This window comes from Globicephala melas, chromosome 13, assembly GCF_963455315.2.
Source record: "Globicephala melas chromosome 13, mGloMel1.2, whole genome shotgun sequence".
Classification (NCBI taxonomy): Eukaryota; Metazoa; Chordata; class Mammalia; order Artiodactyla; family Delphinidae; genus Globicephala; species Globicephala melas.
This window is the reverse complement of record NC_083326.1, coordinates 77,663,199-77,675,509: the sequence shown is the minus strand read 5'-3', so window position 1 is coordinate 77,675,509 and position 12,311 is coordinate 77,663,199. Positions and strand designations below refer to the sequence as shown.

Here is a 12,311-nt window from a genome sequence, read left to right as displayed (position 1 = left end):
GCTGAGTAATGGCTCCCCCGATATGCCCACATCCTAATCCCTAGAACCTGTGAATGTTACCTCGCATGGCAAAAGAAATTTTGTGCATGTGCAGATGTGATTTAGTTTTAAAGATTTTGAAAAGGGGAGGTTATCCTGGATTATCAGGGGTGGGGTGGGGGCAATGCCATTACAAAGGTTCTTATCTGGGAGGATGGAGGGTCAGAGAGAAGGAAGCAGAGGTTGGAGAGATGTGCTTTGAAGACAGAGGAAGGGGCCACAAGCCAAGGATCACAGGCAGCTTCCAGAAGCTGGAAGAGGCAAAGGAACAGATTCTCCCCTAGAGCCTCCAGATGTAACCAGCCCTACGGACACTTTGACTTTAGCCCCATGAGACTGAGTTTGGACTTCTAACCTCCAGAACTGTAAGAGAATAAATTGTGTTGTTTTAAGCCACTAAGTTTGTGGTAATTGTTACAGTAGCAAGAGGAAACTAATACACCCTATATTAGTTCCCACTGTCATGAGGATAGTGTCAGGACCAAATGGTCAGAGAATCTTAGTTTAAGGCCTCTCCCTGAAGGGTTGGATCTAGGGCAGGATGGGAGGAGGCCAGAAATCACGCTTGGGGCTGGGAGTGGCATCTGGTGCTGTGGTCCCCTACCGCCTCTCTGACTGCATCTCCTATGACCAGGACTGACGACCTAATTTGCAATGCTCGGTGGAAAATGAAAATGCTGGGCCCCTTGTTTTAAAAAAATGTTTAGAATTTCAAGACGGTGACAGCAGATCATTAAAACAAGTGTGGGGCCCTTCTGCACAGGTCGCACACCCACGAGTCTGGTCCTGCTCTGCATTCTGCTCCACCCGTACTGACTTGCTGCTCCTTGAACTTGCTATGCATTCTTCCACCTCAGGGCTTTTGCACGTGCTATTTCCCTTGCCCAGAATACCCTTCCCCAGATATCGGCATGGCATATTCTCTTGCTTCTTTCAAGTCTTTGCACGAATGTCACCTTCCCAGTGAGGCCTCCCTAGCTACCCTATCTCAAACAGCATCCGCCACCACGACACTCCTGGTTTTACTTTTCTCTACCCGATATATTGCTTATTTATTTCAGCCTTTTGTTTACGTAAGTCCCCTGAAAGCAGATAATGTGTTTATTCACTGCTATATACCTAGGACCTGGTACAGGGCCTGGCACAGAGTAGGTGCTCAAAAAAATACTGGTTCAACGAATGAATGGGTTGATGGATGGGTGTAAAGAGACTAGGATGGTGCTTGGCACGTAGTACGTGTGCTGTGATTGGCTTTTGCAATGCCAATTCTTATCCTCATTTGTTCCTAGGTAATAACAGGGGTAGGGGTGGTGTCATGCCTTCCAGGGCCCCCTTTCCTCTGCTTACCTTGTATTTTCAGTAAATAATATATTGTGGCTACAGTGATAATAAATAGTAAATTACTGAGCTGCAGTGATTAGACGGCTTCATTCATAAGCATAATCTTGTTTACTCTTCACATCAGTATGATTACCATCCTCATTTTACAGATGAGGAAACTGAGGCTTAGAGATGTCTACTGACTCACCCAAGGTCCCATGGCTAATAAGTGGAGCAACTGAGATGGAGCCTGCTTGTTTGATTCCAAGTCCAGGAGACCCACTCAACTCACTGTGCACTCAGTTTGCCTTTGCAACATTCTCATTAACTAATTACTTAGTCAGTGTCTGTGTTTTTGAGTGCCTACTACATGCCAGACACCATACTAGGGAAAAAATGAAATGTACGGGAGACCTGGTCCCTGGTCTCACGAAGCTTGCAGTCTAGCTGGGGAGACAAGCCAGCAGTCACAACGGCACACGATGAATACGTGGGAGCACAAAGGTGGGTGGTCCAGGCCCACCTGGGGCCAGGGAGACAGTCTTCCCAGCAGAGGGAACAGCCACTGCAAAGGCCTGGAGGTGAGAGAACAGGAGCAATGATGGGGGTGGGGGGAGGGACCAAGAGAAGTTCAAAACATCTGGCAAGTGACGGATGGGATGTTAGGCTGGAGAGAGAGGCAAGGAACAGGCAGGTGTTGAAAAGGACTCCAGTGCGCTGAAACCATGGGGATGATTATGGTTCCCCCTCTTAAAATAAGAGCAGCCCTGGACACAGAAGGTGGCTGCAGGGAAGCCTCCGCCTCACCTAGCGTGGGGACAAGTCTGCTCTGGGTAATACCAAGCCCCAGAGACCTACAGCAACCCGGTCAAGTTCATCAAGGAACAGAGCACTCGCCCCTCCCCTCCTCAGCCATCCCGCTGCCTCTGCTGCCATCACTCAGCACGAATTTATGTAGGGACGAAATGTTCCAGGGACCTTGAACAAGGACACGGCAGAGAATAAGTCTCTGTGATCCGGGTGCCTCTCCCTCTGCCTCGTCCTTGTTCTTTTGTGTGTATCTCCCTCCCTGTCTCTGTCGGCCCCTTGAAGGCAGGACCAGCTCTTATCCTCACAGCAAAGATTTTGCAGGCACTGAAAACTCTGTGCTAAGCCTTCTAAATCCATGAGCTCATTCTCTCCTCACTGGGCTCCTCTCTGACATGGGTAATATCGTCTATTAGCCCCATACACAGAGGAGGCAGTGGAAGCTCAAAGCCCTCAGGTACACAGCTAGCGGCAAAGCCAGATTCAAAGCTAGGCTGTTCCAAGACCCAGCCAGGGTAGGAAGTGTAACATTTCTTTCCTTCTTTGGCCCATTCAAGGTCTGACCTTGGCACTCCTAAGCCCCGAGGAGAAGAGGCAGGGGTCCGTCAAGCCTTAGTGGGCTCTCAGCCGCTGAGCAGTAGCCCTGGTGTTTACCTCCAATCTCTAAGCTCTAGCAGAGTCCTGACCTGTGGGTGCCACAGGGGAGAACGCACAGAAAGAGAAACATATACACACGTACTGAGAACCTACTACGTGTCAGGAGTTGCTGAAATCACCTCCACCTGCGTTGTCTCAATTTATTTTTTAGCTTATCTCAAATCTCCCCTAAAACCTGAGGGAAACAGCATTATTTCTTTTACAGATGCGGAAACTCAGGCACGGAGCAGGGAGGTGACTGGCCAGAGGTGATACTGATGGAAATGGCAGAACTAGGGTTCAAACTGGGATCCACCTCTCTCCAGAGCCCAAGGTCTTTCCAAATGACTCTGGAATGTTTTTGGACAAGCTGGAAGCTGAGAAGTGGAAGTGGTGGGCTCCTCGGACCAAATATGAGCTCTAACCCCCTTTCTTGCCCCTGGGGTTACCTGGAGGAGATGTGAGAGCAGGGCAGCCCTACCCACAGCAGTGGAAGCCAACCCCAGAAAAGCAGCAGAGCGGCGGCCCCCCAGCGCAACTCCAGGCCCCCACCCGGAGGGAGGGAGGAGGTAAAGGGGACGCCTCCGAGGCCACCTCAGGGAGTCTGGCTGCCTCCCTCATCATTTAGCTGCAGAAGAGCAAAATAATCACCACTTAGCTGGCTAATTAATCCCCGCAGCACCCCAGAGCAGGGGTTGCTCCTGCAGTCATAATGTGGTGTAGAAAGGTACAGGGTGGGCCTGAGAGCCAGGGATCAGGGCCTCCCTGCTCGCCCTGAATGCAAATTCACACCAGCCATTTGCATCACTCCTCTGTTCATTTGAGAGTCACTACACACCTACCACACGTTGCCTCATCACGAGCGCGGCAGACGTCACCCCTGCCCTCCTGGAGCTTAGAGTCTGGTAGGGAGGAGATATTCAACAGTTACCTGGGAAAATGCATTCGCCAAACTGCTTTCCATTTTGGTACCGTGGCTCTGGCTGTCCCCTCTCCCTGGCCTGCCCTTTTGGTTTGCTTTTGCCTGGCTAACTACTGCCCATCCTTTAAAACTCAGTTCCAAGGTCACCTTATCAAAAAAGACTCTGCTGGGGGCTGGTTTAGGTACCATCTCTGTTTTCCAAGAGGGCTCTGCTTCCCTGCCTATCACCCCATCAGACTGTGAGCTCTGAGGCTGAAAGTGCTAGGTCTGGGTAGCTCCCGTGCCTAGCAGGGTGCCTGGCACTCTGTTGATGGCTAATAAATACTTGTAGAATGAATATATGAGAGGATAAATCATGTGATCTGGAAGCAGTAACTTTTGGGCCTTGGTTTCCTCACGTGTAGAATAAGAAGGTCTTTCTGGGTCTAACAGTCTGTGAACAGGAGGGCAGGAGTATAGCCCAGCCTCTGAGGGAGTGGGGGGGCCTCTGGAATGTCCAAACTGGGCATTAATCATGGTGGTCTGCCCCCTGCCAAAGCCAGCAGCACGCCAAAGCCTCTGAAGCCCTCCAGCCTCTGCCAAGGGAAGTGGTGTAAATGTTCAAGTTCTGTCTGCAAGGACCTGAAACTGACTCTGACCCGCCAAAGCCAAAAGGGACTCTGCAAGGCTTCTGGGTTCTCTCAGGCTTCAAGGGAGCGCGGGATCACCAGGCCACCTCACAGCCAAAGTGGAAAATCCTCTCCTCTTGACCGGTGTTTTTCCAACTTTCCCGTGCACACGAACTACCTGGGGATCTGGTTAAAACACAGACTGATGCATGACACTGCTCCCAAGTGTTGAGTGAATGAATGTAACCAGCCTCTGTGTTCCTCTTTCCCTGGAAGAGGGCACTGGATGGGTCCTGCTCGGGCCAGGTACCTGCCCCAAATTTCCAGTGACGGGCCGGGCAGTAGAGGCGCCAACAACAGCCACGGCCCCAGCCCTGTTCCCAAGTACCCAGTTATTCCCAGAGAAGCGTGGGCCTAGGGATGGGCCGGCCACCCTAAGACAGGTTGACTACAGCTGCGGGAGCCGCACCAGCTCCCTGCGTACCCAGTGACCATCTGAACTGGTGAAAGGTATCATCTTTCAACCTGGAAAGTGATTTCCAAGGGCCCAGTGCTAGGGGGGCAGGTGGAGGAGAGTTTAAATAGCAGCTGTGCTCCTAATTTCCCCAGGAGGAGGTCTGGCCGCCCCTCCTCCATGTTGAGTGTTTGCCATTAAAAACAGACAGTATCATTTGGTTCAATAGAAAATGAATTAAAGGGAATTAAACGGTGGGGGTCATGCGACAAGCCCCGTCCCCCACTGTCTGAAGCCGTTTTTCATCTTCCCCAGTGGGGAGCACCAGCTTGGGGGGTGTGGAGCTGAGCAGGGCTAGATAGATAAACAAATAACGCAAAAGACCCCCCTCCCTCCCAGGGGCGGAGGCTGGGGTGCGGGAAGTCCTGGGTGCCCGCTTGGGCCCTGTCCCTGCTGTGTCCCTTGGAGGCAGAATGTAGCCCTTGAGAGTCTCCCAGGGAACGGAGGGAAGGGAAACAAACAAGACAAGAACAAAAAATGATACACAGGCCTCTGAGACAGAAGGGGGGTCAGGCTGGCTGAGGGAGGGGATTATGGACCAGAGGGGCTGGGAGAGGGGGGACTCTGGCACCTGGATGGTAGGGAGCGATTCTGGCTGTCCCTCAGCTGCACGAAGCAAGGCTGCTGCGGCCATCCGTGCTGGGGTAAGTGAGTCAGGAGGGCAGGGGTGGGGAAAGATGGGCAGAGAGGACTGGGGAGCGGTTAAGAGTGGGGGTCCTGAAACTAGACTGCGTGAGTTCAAATCCTAGCCCTGCCACTTACCAGCTATGTGCCCTTGGCAAGTCACTTACCCTCTCTGTGCCTCCGTTTCCACATCTGCAAATTGGGAGTAATAAATATCTATCTCATAGAGTTGTTGTGATGATTAAATTAGTTCATGCCTATGAAGCATTTAGAACAGCACTAAGCACACTGGCTACTTGTTACTGCTATATCTTATTATCATAGAATATTGATTATGTTATTACTGTTGGTCCCTGGGGGCATCTCCCTTGGCATCTGAAGACCTAGCCATAAGCCATAGCTCTGCCCCACAGACTTGCTGTAGGACCCTGGGTAAGTGAACACACCTTGCTGAGTCTCGGGTTCCTCATCTACAAACCAGGAATAATCATCCTGGGACAGAGGGTGCTGGTGCCTCCCAAGGTCCGTTCTTCCCTTCCTCCTTCAAAATAAGAATCCTGATTTTTGCTTAAGTCTACTGGCACCCAGCTGCAAGAAGATGCTCCCCAGCTCCCATGCAGTGATTGTGCCTGAGTGGTGGCCAATGAGATGTAAGTGAAAGTGACAGGAGCAATTTCCAGGAATTGGAAATGCTCACCAATGAAGGCAGAGGAACACTAATGACAGCTGATGCAAAAACCCCATGTAAAATGGTAGCATGCAGAATCCAGAAGCATATAAAAAAGATAATCTATTATGACCACGTGGGGTTTGTTCTAAGAATACAGGGCTTAATAGGAAACCTACTAATGCCATTCTTCATATTAACAGATCTAAGGAGAAAAATCAAATGATTTTTGATCAAATTCAACAATCAGTTTTTACTTTCAAAATTTTAATAAACTGGACTTTATGGATAATTCCTTGACACAATAAAGCATTGGCCTCAGTCCCAAAGTCTATATCTTGTTTCATGGGGGATTGTGATGGTTAGTTTAATGTTTCAATTTAGGCTATGGTATCTAGTTATGCAGTCAAACACTGATCTAGATGTTGCTGTGAAGGTATTTTGTAAGTCTGAGAAACATCTACAATCAGCTGACTTTAAGAAGATTCTCCTCAACAGTCTTGAGGAGACTGTCCCTGCTGTGTCCCTTGGAGGCAGAATGTAGCCCTTGGGCCTCATCCAAATAGCTGAGAAGCCACAGAGCTCTGCAGAGGTCAGAATGTTCCACTTTCTTTAACAAGGAAGAACTGAAGGTAAAGGCTTAGGCTTCATCTTTTGTGCTGACATTGATCGGTAGAGGCTGTCTGGATTGCTGCACTGAGAAAGCTGTATCTGGGTAAAGCAGGGTCATGATTGTTTAGTGATTCCTGACACAAGCACAGGTTGGCAAATGGTAGCTCCTAGGGTGTTTGCCATCTCTGGATTCAGCGCTGCTCTAGGGATTAGTGGGCACCTGCGCTACACGCGTCAAGCAGAGCAAAGAAAGAACAAATCCTAGGGTTGTGTGTGAACATCTGATGCCTTGGGGTAAAACTAAAATTAGCCTCCTGATTTCAAAGAGTTAAGTTGGCCAAATTCACTTCTGATGGCTTCCAGCACAGACTCCTGGCCACATTTCACTCCTTGGGGTCTTCTATTTCCTAAAGTATCTGTGTGCTGCAGAATACTGAGTCCCTCACTCAGACAAAACTTTCCTGCAAAGGCCAAACTAGAAGGAATTAGGAATGCAAATGAATTCAAACTCCTGACCAGGGTTAGCAAAATTTTTCTTAAAGGGCCAGATGGTAAATAGATTAGGCTGTCTGGGCCACAGAGATTGTCACCACTACTCAACGCTGCCATTGTAGCATGAAAGCAGCCACAGACAATACATGAATGAGCATGACTATGTTCCAATAAATCTTCATTTATAAAAACAAGTACTGGGTCCATAAGTTGTAGTCTATCTCTGAACTAGGTTTTGCAGCATATTGTGCTCCTTAATACAAGGTTCCATGGTTAATAAGTTGAGAAAATGTCAGGGAAAACAAAGTGAAACAATTTTCTTGGCTGCAGGACTTCTCAGAGCCTTTACTGTGGCAAGTGGAGGATAAAGTTTAAAGCATTTCCCAAAGTCCTCTGACCATGGAACACCTTTTAACAAAATGCCTATCAACATCTCCCCAAGGCCCCAGAATCATAGTTTAGTAAATGGTATTTTCTTCCATCTGATTTTGGTTAGATTCTGACTTTCTTGCTCGCCTTGAACTATAAATGGGTAACTGCAAATGCTCTCTACTTTCTTTAGAGTAACAGTACCTAATAAACAACAAGGATTTACTGTATAGCACAGGGAACTATATTCAATATCTTGTAATAAACTATAATGGAAAGAAGGAAAAATGGATATATACATATATATGTATAATCAAATCACTTTGCTGTACACCTGAAACTAACACAATACTGTAAATCAATTATACTAAAAAAAAAAAAAGCATAACTAACCAGCCATCATTTGACTTGTGTTATCTTAATCCTCACAACAATGTTGTGAGTCCTAATATTCTCATTTTAAAGATGGGGAAACTGAGGCTCAGTGAGGTTAATCAGGGTCCCAGAGGGTGAATATCTTATGGGCCTAATCTAATCACATGAGCCCTTTAAAAGCAGAAGGGGAAGTCAGGGAGATGTGAAGCACATTCTGGCTTGAAGATAGAGGAGGCCACGTGCACAGACCAGAATGTGGTTTCTGGGAGATGACAGGGACCCCTGGCCAACAGCCAGCAAGAAAACGGGGATCTCAGTCCTACAGCCACACAGAACTGAACTCTGCCAACCTGAATAAGCCTGAAAGTCAGTTCTCCTCAAGAACCTCCAGTAGGAGCCCAGCCTAGCTGACACTTTAATTTTGACCTTATGTGAGCCTACACAGACAACACGGGCAAGCCCACCTGGCTTTTGACCTACAGAACTGTGAACTAATAAACGGGTGTGTTTTTCAGCCACTGAGTTGGTGGTAATTTGATAGGCAGCAATTGAAAACTAACACGGGTCCATACTATTGTGATCTCATTTTATAGACGAGGAAGTGAAAGCCCGCAGAGGTGAAGGAACCTGCAGGGCGACACAGCTGGTAAACGGCAAAGGGTTTCTCAAACAGGAGTTGAACCCAGGCAGTCTGGCTTTTTACTGTTACGCTGTGTTTTACATATGTATTTGTCTGCAACAATCTCCAACATAGACGGTTAAGTTAAAAAAAAAGCAAGGTGGGAGCTGTGTATAGAATACTACTGTTTGATTACATGAAGATGAATAGGGAGAACATATACATGGGTCTGCTTGTATATGTGCATGGTAGCTATGAAAAGAGTCAAGGATGATATGATTATTTCCCGGGGAGGGGAAAATGGGTGTCTGGGGGCAGGACAGGGAAGGAGACTTTTCACCATATATTGTTTTTGGTGTTTTGACTTCTGAACCCTGTGATTGTATAACGCATTAAAAAAATGAAGTATCCTCAGTAATGAGAGGAATGGGGAATACCTGGGAGACATATGAATAGGTGACAAAAACACTCTCAAAAGGGCCCAGTACTGTAGGTAAACTGGTTTGTGGGTATATTAATTTTCTAGGGCTGGGGGGCTTATACAACAGAAATTAATTTTCTTACAGTTCTGGAGACTAGCAGTCTGAGAACAGGGTGTAAGTCCCTTCTGGGAGCTGTAAGGGAAGTATCTGCTCCACGCCTCACTCCTTGGCTTACAGATGACTGTTATCTCCCTGTGTCTTTACGTGGTCTTCCCTGTGTGGTGTGACTGTGTCCTAATTTTCTTTTTATAAGGACACCAGTCATATTAGATTAGGTCCCACCCTAATGACTTCACTTTGACTTAATTACCTGTTTAAAGACTCATTCTCCAAATATAGCCACATTCTGATGCACTACGGGGTTAGGCCTTCAACATATGAATTTTTGCGGGGGACACAATTCAGCCCATAAAACAAACATTTAATCCAGGGTTTCTCAACCTTGGCACTACTGACATTTGGGACTGGGTAATTCTTGGTCTCAGGGGACTGTCCTGTGCACTGTAGGATGTATAGCAGCATCATTGGTCTCTACCCACTAAATACCAGCACCACCCCCATCCCATTATGACAATCAAAAATGTCTCCAGAAATGGCCAAACGTCCCCCTAGTTGGGAACCACTGCTTTAACCCCTTCTAGCCCTGCTGTGTGGGAAGCTGCGGCAAGTACAACTGGCTCTTCCAGGAGTTCTGCACTTTTATACACAGAATGATGTACTGTGAGAACCACAGCTGAGACCTAGCCAACTCGGACCTGCCCTGGTGGAGACCTGCCTCTGCTCAGGAGGGGAGGGGAGAGAGAGAGGAATGACTGACCCCCAGGAGAGAACATGACTCAATCAATGGGAAACCACTTTGAGAGCAAAAGTGCTGGGTTCAGGGCCCAGAAAAGAGAGGGATTTTAATGGCACAAAAAGCCTCATGAATCCTCTTGGCTCTCACATCCAAGAAAACCACCTTTCTTGCTCTTGTCTGCTTCCCCCTGTACTTAAGAGACGAACCACTGGGGCTGAAAGCTCGTGGAATTGCGTCCTGTGGAAACCTCTCATCCAGGGGCTGGCTGTGCAGGCTGCACTAGGGGTCAGCTAAGATGATTTCAGACATGGGAAGGGCTTCCTCCTTCCCGTTCTTATGGGAAAAGACAGGAAGTTGGTCACATGCTGTGTTTTTTGGAGAAACAGGTCAGCTAAACGTTTCCTTGTTTCTGATACAGCTAGTCCTAGTATCCACTCAGCAACTAGATACCCAGCCTTCTACCTTCTGATAACCTTAATGGGATAAAAACAACCATTTAAGAGGTGAGGAAGCCAAGGGCTCCAAAGAGTGAGGTCACCTGTCCAAGGTCACATAGGTAGTAAGTCCAAGAACCAGGATTTGAACCCAGTTTTGCTGACTCGAGGCCAGTTTTCTTCCTGCTGTGCAGTGTTTACTCATGACACACCCGCTACTGAGAGTTTTTAGAGAAGTACCTGCTTTTACATTTCTCCATCTGAAAAATGGGCAGAATGGCAGCTGCCTGCTACCTATGCTAGTGAGAGGTTGAACGAACCCTGCCCTAAGAATGTTCTAGAACAATGCTGTCCACTGGAATGTTCTACATCTGCTTTGCTCAACACTGTGGCTATCGAGCAGTGCAACTGAGAGACTGAATTTTAAATTTAATTAATTTAAATGTAAATAGTCACCTGTGGCTTGTGGCTGTCATACTGGACAGTGCATTTCTAGAATCGTAAGCCAAGAGGATTTCATTTTAACAAAAGGAAGGAGCAATGTGGACAAGTCAAGTTTTAAATTATTACTACTATTAATGCTAGGAGTTGGAGTGTCAAGAAAATTTTCCAGGACGAGAAAATTTGCTTTCTTAACTAGGTTGGGGTTAGGTTAAAACAAAAGTTTCACTCACAGAGAATCAGGGAGTACACGAAGGTGAGGAGGGCGTCTTACTTGTTTTTATATTCTCAGGGCCTAGCATTGCCTTTGTCAGCAAATAAGTCCCAAATAATGTCCACTGGATTGAGGAGAGAAAGGGGATGTGTCTGAGAAGAACTCTACGTGGTGGGGTAGCAGCAGGCCTAGTTTTAACCCCCTAACAGGAAATTTACACGAGGCTCTTCATTCAGCCCGTAATATCCATGTGTCAAGACAGACCTAATGGTCCTTGTTCTCATGAGTCTATACTTGAATAGTGGGGACAGAAAATAAACACAAGACAATCCAATCATTTCAGATACTGGCACACGCGAGGAGGGAAATAAAATGGGGATGGGGTAATGCAAACTGGGGACCACCACTCTGAACAGGGTGGTCAGGGAGGCGACAGAGTCTCAGAGGAAGTGACACTTGAATGATGGGAAGGGGACAGCCTTGGGAACATAGAGAAAAACCTCCCCAGGTGGAGGGAGCGGTAAGTGCGAAGGGCCTGAGAAGGAAGGTGCTGGCTGGTCCAGGGTGAGCCAAGGGAGAGGACAAGTCCTGGGTGATGAGGTTGGAGAAGTGGGTAGGAGTCTGATCAGGCAGGGCCAAGATGTATGAACTGTATAAGTTATCTGGATCTATGATGACAAGTGGCTGGTCTAGACACCCGGCCAGTGTGATGGTTTGGGACTGAGGTTATAGATCGGTGGCCGTCATTGTTAACCCACCCCCTTCTTGGCCGGCCAATGAGCATGGCTGTCCTGGGAGGTCCAGGTATGAGAAGATCCCGGACAGACCCTCTGGTGTCCAGAGGCACGTGGGAATCAGCGGCTCACCCAGCCTCACACATCAGGGACCGTGGGGCCATCAAGCAAACCCAAATACTAGAAGCCCTTCCAATATAATTATAATATTAAAAACCAACCCACCCTCTCAGTGGACGGCATGGAGGCGCAGGAAAGAGCATCTGTGCTGTGAGCCATTAGGGGTCCCTGACAGATGTGCTCCTCTCCCCCCTCCCCCCACCAGCTGCAAATGAAGACCCGTCCTTTTCTTCTGCCCAGACAAGGATTGATGAGGATTCGGGAGAGCACTCAGACAGGCAAGGAAAGGCTGTGAACCTTTTCCAAGCCTGCAATTTATCTTGAGGAGACTATTCACATCACTTTTTACAGGCTGGATTATGCTCTGACCTGGCACATTAATCTCGCCGAATAAAATAATAATAATCAGAAAAAGGGAGCTGGACAGTTGCCAGGGAGGCATTAATAACTGTCGCCCACACCTCGGAGGTGCAGGGAAGGGGTGCC

The 12,311-nt window shown here is 47.9% G+C and overlaps 1 protein-coding gene across 5 annotated transcripts in view; it reads right to left on the bottom strand.

Moving 5' to 3' along the window:
- The window catches only part of RNFT2 (ring finger protein, transmembrane 2), a 66,706-nt gene that overhangs the window by 32,125 nt on the left and 22,270 nt on the right, over nucleotides 1-12,311 (bottom strand). The gene's annotated exons all lie outside the window — the stretch shown is intronic.